Raw genomic sequence first — 9,567 nt, 5'->3', positions numbered from 1 at the left:
ATATCAAGCTAAAAAGATTCTGTGCAGCATAGGAAATATTCAACAGCATGAAGAGAACACCTACAGAATGGGAGAAAATATTTTCAAACCATACATCTGACAACAGTAAATATCCAAAATATATAAGGAACTCAATAGGAATAAAATGAATAACCTAATTTAAAAATTAGCAAAGCATCTGAAAAGACATTTCTCAAATAAATACGTAAAAATTGCCAACAGCTAAGTGAAACGATGCTCAACATCACTAATCATCAAGTAAATACAAATCAAAACCACAATGAGATGTTGCCTACACCTGTTAGAATGGCTATTATCAAAAAGACAAAAGATTATGAGCATTGGCGAGGATGTAGAGAAAAAGGATCCCTTGCACACTGTTGGTGAGAATGCAAATTGATACAGCCATTGTGGAAAACAGTACAGAGATCCCTTTAAAAATTAAAAGTAGAACTACCATATGATCCAGCAATTTCACTTCTGGGTATATTTCTGAAGGAAATAAAATCAGTATCTCCACGAGATGTCTGCACTCCTGTGTTCACTGCACGATATTTATAATGCCCAAGATATGGAATCAATCTAAGTGTCCATCAACAGATGAATGGATAAAGAAAATGTGGCATATACACACAGTGGAATATTATTCAGCCTTAAAAAAGAAGAAAATTTTGTCATTGTGACAACATCGGTGAACCTGGAGGACTTTATGCTATGTGAAATAAGCCAGGCACAAAAAGGTAAATACCGCATGATCTCACTTATACGTGAATCTAACAAAGTTGACCTCATAGAAACAGACAGTAGAATGGTGGTCACCAGGGGCTGGAAGGTGGGGGAAATAGAGAGATGTGGGTCAAAGGGTACAAAGTTGTAGTTATGCTGGATGAATAAGTCTAGAGATCTAACACACAGCGTGATGACTATAGTTAATAACACTGTGTTGAACACTGGAAATATGCTAAGAGACTCGATTTTCAGTGCACTCATCACACAGAACAAATGGTAACTATGTAAGGGGAAGATACGTTGATTAGCTCGACTGTAGTAATCATTTCACTACGTATGCATATATTAAATCATGAGGTTGTACACCTTAAATATATACAATTTTTGTCAGAAATTTTAAAAAGAAACAAAAAACTATACATAGGATATATATATATATGTATATATATATATAGGATATAGGATATGCATAGGATATCAATTAAATTTGAATTACAGATAAATAACAAATAACATTTCAGTTTAAGTACATTCTGTGCAATGTTTGGGATATACTTACACTAACAATTTTCTTGTTGTTTATCTGAAATTCAGTTTTAGCCGGTATCTTGTGCATTGCCCGGCAGCCTAGTGCTGTGAGCACTGCTGTTCCATTGGGGCCTGCTTCTGTGCGACTCCGAACCCTCATGTGCTATTTCTCTATCAGCAGCACTTCAAGCACTTCACTTGAAAAAGGAATTTTCTTCTATTTCATATATTCTGAACCTCACTTCCTCTTGCTAAATAGTGTCCCACTTTAAAATCACACTTCATAAAGAGACAAGAACCTTTTCCTCTGAATATTTTCATTCATCAAAAAAACCACAAAATAGTTTAAACAAGGATATAAAATGTGTCTTCACACTTATTTCAAAAAGTATTTTACTCAACAAAATAACAAATAACCCAATTCAAAAATGGGCAAAGGACTCGAGTAGACATTTCTCCAGTGAAAATATACAAATGGCCAATAAGCACATGAAAAGATGCTCAACATCACTAGTCATTAGGGAAGTGGAAATGAAAACCACATTGAGGCACCACTTCACACCCATTGGGATGAATATTATCGAAAAACAGAACCTAACAAATGTGGGTGAGGATGCGGAGAAATTGGAACCCTTGTGCATTGCTAGTGGAAATGTAAATGGAGCAGCTGCTGTGGAAAATAATATCACGGGTCCTCAAAAATTAAACATAGAATTACCATTTGATCCAGTAACTTCTCAAAATTGATCCAGTATATACTCAAAAGAATTGAAACAGGGACCCCAATAGATACGTGTACACTCATGTTCATAGCAGCATTATTCACAACAGCCCAAAGGTGGAAGCAGCCCGAGTGTCTTTCAGTGGATGCCTGGATAAACAAAGTGTGGTACATGCATGCAGTGAAATATTATTCAGCCTTAAAAAGGAAAGAAATTCTCACACATGCTGCAGCATGGATGAACCTTGAGGACATTATACCAAGTGAAATAAGCCCAAAAAAAGGACAAATACTGTGTGATTCCACTTATATGAGTTCCTAGAGGAGTCAAATTCACAGAGACAGAAAGTGAAATGGTGGAGCCAGAGGCTGTGGGGAGGAGGCGGAGTGAGTGTTTAATGGGGACAGAGTTTCAGTTTGGGAAGATGAAAAGTTCTGAAGATGGATGACAGTGATATCTGTACAACAATGTGAATGTACTTAATACCCATTTCTGGGAGCTGAGAGCATTGCTGCCTTGTGACCTGCTCCCCAAACCCACGCTCCCGCCCCGGTTCCTGCTTAGGCATCTCCTGGCAGGAGCTCAGGGTCTCCTCGCCCATCCGCCAGGGGCCGCACTACCTCACTCTGCTTTCTCCCCTGAGAAGCCTCCTCCTGGGCTGGCCAGCGGGCTTGCCTTCCTGGGCACCACAACAACCTGTGTACAGCCCATTGCCCAACTCTGCACAGCACCCCGTCTCTGAGCCGCTCCTGCTCCTTTGGCTCAGTCAGTTCTCACAGCCAGCCTCTTTTTATAGATGAGGACCCCATCACCACAGGCCCTGAGTGACTTGTCCAAGGTACACAGGTAGCAGCACCTAGACTTGGACCCAGGCCACGTGCTTCTGCATGTTGAATTCTTCGCAAAGCGTCCCTAAGAACAAAGCTTCTGGTGCCCAGTACCAAGTCGTGCTGCCCACCCTGCCCAGCACCTCCACCACTACACCCCTTACCAAGCACTCCCCTCCCCCTTAGCAAAGGCAGCTGCCCTGGCCTCGCCAGGGGAGGGGCAGGGGTCTGGTCAGTGCCGGATTAGCTCTAGTGTGAGGGCGTCTCTGAAGACCGAGGGCACAGGAGTGTTTCAGCCTTGAGTTGAAAGCATTTCCAAGCAGGCCCAGCCCCCAGGGGCATCGGGGAACAGTGGGGTAGAAACAGGGAGCAATGAGCTCTCACAGGGTCTGCTCACAGCCCTGTAAAGACACACTGGCTGTCCTCTTGGCAAGCAGAAGGTGACATCTCTGTACCCATGACCTGCGGCTGATCCTACATGAGAGCTCAGGGCAGTTCTCAATGGGTAGACAGCTCCCGAGGCCCCTCCTGGGAAAAGGAAGTTCACTATATTCAGACTACAACAACGCTGGGCTCCAGGACTGGAATCAACCTGATTATCAGGTGGTGAGAGGCCTGCTGGGCCACTGGGGCCGGTGGATGTCCTGGGCCCTGGGGGAGCTGCAGTGGCCTTCTCGGGTGGGGTTCCATCCTTTGACACTGACGTAGAGGCGGCTCTGCCCCTGGTCTGCATGTAGGCAGGACTGCTGGACTCCTCTGAGGTATGTCTGTCCTTGCACAGGTGAGCCAGATCCTAATAGAGCTGTGGGCAGACGAGAGAGGTGGCATAGAGAGAGGACTGGTGGGGAGTGAGAGTGTGGGGAAGAGATACCTTAATGGAGAAAAGCAGCTAGACAAAAATTTATAAAAGTCAATAGAAACATAAGAAATGAATGAAAAATTAAAAATGAGTAGGAAAATGAATGTAAAGAATAGATTTTTATAACTAGGGAGAATAAATAATTGAAGATGGTCATTTGATACAGGCCTAGATGACAAGAGACGGATGCATAAGGACCAATCTCACATCTGTGCGGTGTCCTACAAGCAAGGCCTGCACTGGCAGTTGACATAACTCATTCATTTAATTCTCATGAGTCTGTGGGGACATATGTTCCTTACCCCATTTCTCAACTGAGGAAACTGAGACACAGAGAGGTGAAGTAATTTGCTCCAATTCACACAGCCTGTGAAAAGAAGGGTTAGGGTCTGAGCCCAGGTCTGTTTGAATGAAAAGGCAATGTTTTTCCTGATTTTGCTGTCCCCCCTCTCCCTGGGGAGGCAAAGGATGTGGACAGATGACGGGAAGTTCCACCAGCTACAGAAGCACAGTTGCTTCACGCTGACCTGGTTCTCTCACCCTCCTCTCCTCTCACTTTCCTGATCAAGCCGAAAGCTCGGCAGAAGCGCTCCAATACTTGCGCCCCACAGGTGACAGTGATGACGCCACCTGGCCCTTAAGTTCCAGGCCAGGAAAGCTAGTTCCCAACGGCTCACACAGGAGCCTCCATCACAACGGCTCCCCACCCGCGCGATCCCACCTGCCCTCCGCCTCCCACACAGAGGGCTCCGCAGGGACTCTTCTCCTGCTCTGGGCCCAGCTCACCGCTTTTCTGAGTCCAGCAACAGGCGCTGCCAGAGGTGCAGGCAGGGAGCGGCAGGAAGCGCCCTCCAGGGAGGCAGCCTGGGGCGCCCCTCTGGCTGCAGCTGTCAGGAGAGAGCAGGCCCGCTGCCTGCGCCTGGGAAGGCGGCCGCGCCCAGTCTCTCCGAGGCCGAGCTCAGCCCTCAGAAGGTGTCCTGGCCCCATTCCGATCAAACGGACTCTCCTCCTCTCGGGGTCGAGGGTGTTGTCCTCAAGCTAGGAGCCAGACTCTTCGCTGTGTACCTGGAGAAACTGAGGCCCGAGAGCTGAAGTGACTTCTAGAAGGTAACCCTCATGCCCGCCAAGGCAGGCCTGGGTCCCTCGCTGTCTCTCTTAGCTGCCTTGCGTTGCTCCCCATTCAGCCTGGGCTACTGTTCAAGGACTCATAACCGGCTTTAATGTGACCTGGAAAAAATCAAAATGAGACAAGTGAATCTTCCTCGAATCCCAAGTGTTCTCCAGCCTCTCTCTGTGATACGGTGTAGACCACTGCAGGTGACAGAGAGACTCACCACTGCCCCCAAGCCTGCCCAGGACCCCCTCAGCAAGCAACTAAGCCTCCAGACACTCAGACCTCAAGGCCTCAAGCAGGACGCCGACACGGCTACGGGAGACCGGTTACTGCTGCTAAGAAACTAATGATAAATTCAAGTTCCAAATGTCTGGAGTGTTCAGTTCAAATTTTGTCCTCCAGTCTTGGGAATCAGCATGGATCTGGACAACAATTTAGTACACAGCAGTCACCCAGCGGGCATTGGGAGAATAACTGTGACCCTTCAACCCTGCCGCACTGGGTAAGCCGCAGGCACGGGCCCCAGGGGCAGGATGGGATGGGGAGTCGGGAGGTAACATGGTATTCTGTCATTTCACCTTCATGACAACACTCTGAAGTGGGTACCACTGTACCTGTTTCACAGATGAGAAAACTGACACTTAAGAAAACAGTAAGTAGCTTCCCTGATGATGCCCAGACGGTGATGGTGGTGCTGCACTGAGCCAGCCAGCCAGATCCCAAGGCGCTCCCTCCCCCCTACTCCGCTCTCGGGTAACCCGGAGAGAGCTGTGTAGTGCGCCTGCTAAAACTGGCTGGTTTTGAATCCTGCCATACCTCTTTGGGCTGTGTGTCCTTGGTAGTTGGATTACCCCCTCTGCACCTCAGTTTCCCCATCTCTAAAATGAGAATAATAGTGCCTGCCCACAGGGATGTCATAATAACTCTACACGTGGACGCAGGCGTGGCTCCTCATGGGCTTTGCATGAGTGTCAGCCTTTGCAAGCGTTCTCTCTGCATCTCTTCTCCTCACCTCACACAACAACGTCACCCTTGGAACGCCTACCCCTCAGCACCCAGAGCCTCTGCAGCCCCCAGATAACTGTGTGTGCAATAGATAAGCTTGTCTCCTGAAAGGGAGGATGTGAGCCTTTTCAGCCAGGGGTCTGCTCAAGGCAGGAGCCACACATGGTGACAGGCAGGGAGTCCCCAGAATTAATTGCTCACCACATGTCACTGCTGGTGACAAATTTGCAATTACTGTCTTCCTAAGAAGAAAAACATCCCGTCCTCTCCCAGCTCTGGTCTCCACAGTCTTCGGCCTGATTTCAACAGGTCTGGGAGGAGCGTCTGCCATTTCCAAAGGGTAAAACAACCCCACATAGGAGAAGAGGACCCTGGGGCTTAAATGACAGGCCGCGCTTCTTGTCTGTGTAAATCAGTGAGGGGGCTGGCCATGCAGTGATGTCCTCCAGTGGGGTCTCTGATGTGGATGGAGGCAGGGGGTGTCTAGGGTAGAAGCAATACTGAGAAGGATGGCACTCGTTTGGGAGGACAGATCGGGGAAGGAGCCACGCGTGCTCTGCTCTAGCCTGGCCTCAGGCTTTTGCTTTGAGATTCATCAGAGCAGACTTGGGAAAAGGACCGGAATAAACAGTGGGTCCCCACTGGATTTCCTGAGGCAGGGACAGCCCCAGACGGGCCCAAATGTGGGCTTGGCTTTAGCTGCCTGCCTCGGAGTGGATCCTGAGTCAGCGCTGCAGAGAACAGCTGGGAAGCCTTCGCCTCTCCCGGCAGGCCTGGAGCCCCGCTGGCTGCCTCAGGAATCATTCATTCATACCCCACGTTGGAAGAGTTCTTCCAAATACTGACCATAGTATTTGACTTTTCCTACTTCCTCTCCAAAGGTAGTGAGGACTAACAGAAATGAAGACACGACTGGGAACCAATGGCCTGGGGAACCTAGATTCAGAAGCTGTCTTTGTGGACCACTTCACTTCCATCCTGTTACTGTCCCGTAAATTGGGGACGTGGTGAAGGATGAAGTGCCAGTGAGACCAAAAGACTGGGAGAGGGGGCTTCAGTGAGTCGAACCCACTGAAGGAGGGTCTGGTGCTCCTGTGTGTGGCCCCAGCCAGTGGTTCCAGACTGAACCCCGCATGCTGAGTCAGGGACCCGAATCGTGCTGTGGAGCATCTGCTGATGCTGGAAATGCTCTGCAGTAATCACCCTGCAAGTGCCAGGTTATTTCTGTCTCTAGCAGGAGGACGGATCAGGAGAGCAGAGTCCAGAAATAGCAAAAGCAATTAGCAGGCAGGCTTCTCGGGGCATAATTACTATGTGCAAATTAGGACATGACCAGGTAAACCTCGGCCTAGTTTCCGGGTTGTAGGAGGTGAGGCCTTGGCACGACCTCACCAGGCCCTCACCTGCGGACGGCAGGACCACCAGCTTCAAGGACATCTTCTCTGCACAAGACCCTTTAGGACTCAGGGAGCCTGGGGATGCTGAGGGGTTCCCTACCCAGCACATGCTCCGTGATTCCCAGGATGGGCCTGGAGGCCTGGGAGACCCAGGAGGGCATGTCAAATACTCACCAGCTTCTCTCCACCGAAACGGCCTGGCTGCAGGTCCTAAGAAACAGGTCGGAGTCTGAGTGCTAGTCTGAGTCAGAAGACATGGGTTCAAGCTTTGGAGCTTCTAGTCCTGAGCTCCGTGACCTTGGGCAAGCCACTTCACCTCATCAAGGCTCAATTTTGTTTGCTGTGAAATCAGTAGCTGTACATCGGTAGTATTGGTCGGGATTGCCTAGGTAATGCTGCCAACAACTCCCAAGTCTCAGAGCTTAGTGCAGCGACGTGCAGTTCTCACGGACACCAGGGCCACCAGAGTCTGAGCAGCCCGCCAGGGCAGCTGTCCCCCATGCACTGGCTCTGAAACCCACGCCACATCCAGCGAGGGTGGCCTGCCCTCTCCACATCAGGCTCCACATTTGCTGTGTCCAAGAAAGAGACTGGAGCAAAGCTTTCCACGGCCATGGCCCAGAAGTGACACTTCTACTAGCATTTCATTGGTCAGAACTAGTCCTGTGGCCGCCCTGCCCATCTACAAGGAGGCTGGGAAGTCAGTCTCCTGTCTGCTCAGAGAGGAAGGGAACCGGACGCTGGGGAGTCCCAACATTCACCACAGTTGGGCCATCAGCATCAACAAGAATTTGCGAAAATCTGGAGGCAACTGTCCACATCTCCACCAGAAAGTGATGCTCTGGTGTGGCTGCTGTCTTCCTATGCTAGTGCCTGTTGGAAGTTCCTACCAGACCCAGGGCGGAGTGCCCCAGAGGTGGGGAAGGCAGCCACCAGCTTTTGAGCAGAGGCCCACGCTGGGCAGAGGCAGGGGAAGGAGATACAACCCAGAGCTTGCAACCTCTGCCTTCAAGGGCCAGCTCTCTAGCTGTGGAGAAAGTCCAAATAGAGGCATTCAGATCGGTGTGTGCAGTCATGCCGTGTGTGTGCAGTCGTGCCATGTGTGCAGTCATGCCGTGTGTGTGCAGTCGTGCCGTGTGTGCAGTCATGCCGTGTGTGTGCAGTCGTGCCATGTGTGCAGTCATGCCGTGTGTGTGCAGTCATGCCATGTGTATGCAGTCATGCAGTGTGCGTACAGTCATGCCGTGTGTGTGTGCAGTCATGCAGTGTGTGTGCAGTCATACAGTGAGTGTGCAGTAATGCGGTGTTTGTGCAGTCATGCAGTGTGCATACAGTCATGCCATGTGTGGATGCAGTCATGCCGTGTGTGTGTGCAGTCATGCAGTGTGTGTGCAGTGGTGCCATGTGTGCAGTTATGCCGTGTGTGTGTGCAGTCATGCTGTGTGCGTACAGTCATGCCGTGTGTGTGTGCAGTCATGCAGTGTGTGTGCAGTGGTGCCATGTGTGCAGTTATGGCCGGGTGTGTGTGCAGTCATGCAGTGTGTGTGCGGTCATGCCGTGTGTATGTGTGTGCAGTCATGCTGTGTATCCCAGTGCTGTGAAGACGGGGTGCAGCCAGTTGGCTGAGCCTTCCTGGAGGCGCCTACCTGCAGAGCAAGCCTGGCTTCCCCCGGTCCCGGAGCCTTCTTGGAGCTTTACTGCTGGTCTAGCGCTGCCTCCTCACTCCACACCCAGCCAGGGCCCTTGCTTCTGAGCCTTGAAGGCGGCAGTGTGCCGGCCTGCTCAGCTCTCTGGATCCTTCCACTGGGGCTCAGCATAGGGAGAGCAGAATCATGGGCCCTGCTGGAGCTGGGCCCACTCACTCAGGCCTCCTGTGCCGTCTGCCCTCCAGCAGTGGTGAGAGGTGGGTGGCAGCGGGAGACTGCTGAATTCCAGTCCCAGCTCTGCACGGACAGCCGTGTGGAAACAGACTGCCTCCTGCCTGGCGCATGTGTGCTCAGGCCTTCCTATAGAGGGGGTGCCATCAGGCTACAAAGGTGCCCAGGACCAGCACCTACATGTGGGGCTCTTTTACCACTGTCCTGTCAGTCTGCTCCAGGGCAGCCCAGAGTTCCTGTCCCCTCTTCTTGGCCATGTAGGTGTCTCACCTGCATGTTGTACCTTCTTCACTGGAAATCCAGCACCATCTCACTGGAAACGTGTGTGAGCTGGTGGTCACGGTGCTGACTGGCCCCTTGGCCCCTCTCCCAGGAAGTGGAACTCCCTGCATGTGTGTGTGCCTCCAGCCCACCCCAAACTCCTGCCCTGCCACATTCTCTGGGGCCCACAAGCTTCTCAGCCAGGCCCCTATTCCAAATTATAATGAAGTGGCAATATGATTCTCACA

The 9,567-nt window shown here is 50.7% G+C and overlaps 1 long non-coding RNA gene across 1 annotated transcript; it reads right to left on the bottom strand.

Annotated features, from left to right (window-relative positions):
- Positions 1-1,557: 1,557 nt before the first annotated feature.
- Positions 1,558-9,156, bottom strand: LOC139083902 (uncharacterized). The gene is made up of 5 exons (XR_011540997.1): positions 8,828-9,156; positions 7,356-8,208; positions 4,452-4,892; positions 3,968-4,032; positions 1,558-3,608 (listed from the first exon to the last, which is right to left on the bottom strand). It is a non-coding gene; the product is annotated as an uncharacterized lncRNA (long non-coding RNA).
- Positions 9,157-9,567: the final 411 nt, after the last annotated feature.

Source organism: Equus przewalskii, chromosome 6 (genome assembly GCF_037783145.1).
Source record: "Equus przewalskii isolate Varuska chromosome 6, EquPr2, whole genome shotgun sequence".
Taxonomy (NCBI): domain Eukaryota; kingdom Metazoa; phylum Chordata; class Mammalia; order Perissodactyla; family Equidae; genus Equus; species Equus przewalskii.
This window is presented reverse-complemented; position numbering and strand designations above follow the sequence as displayed.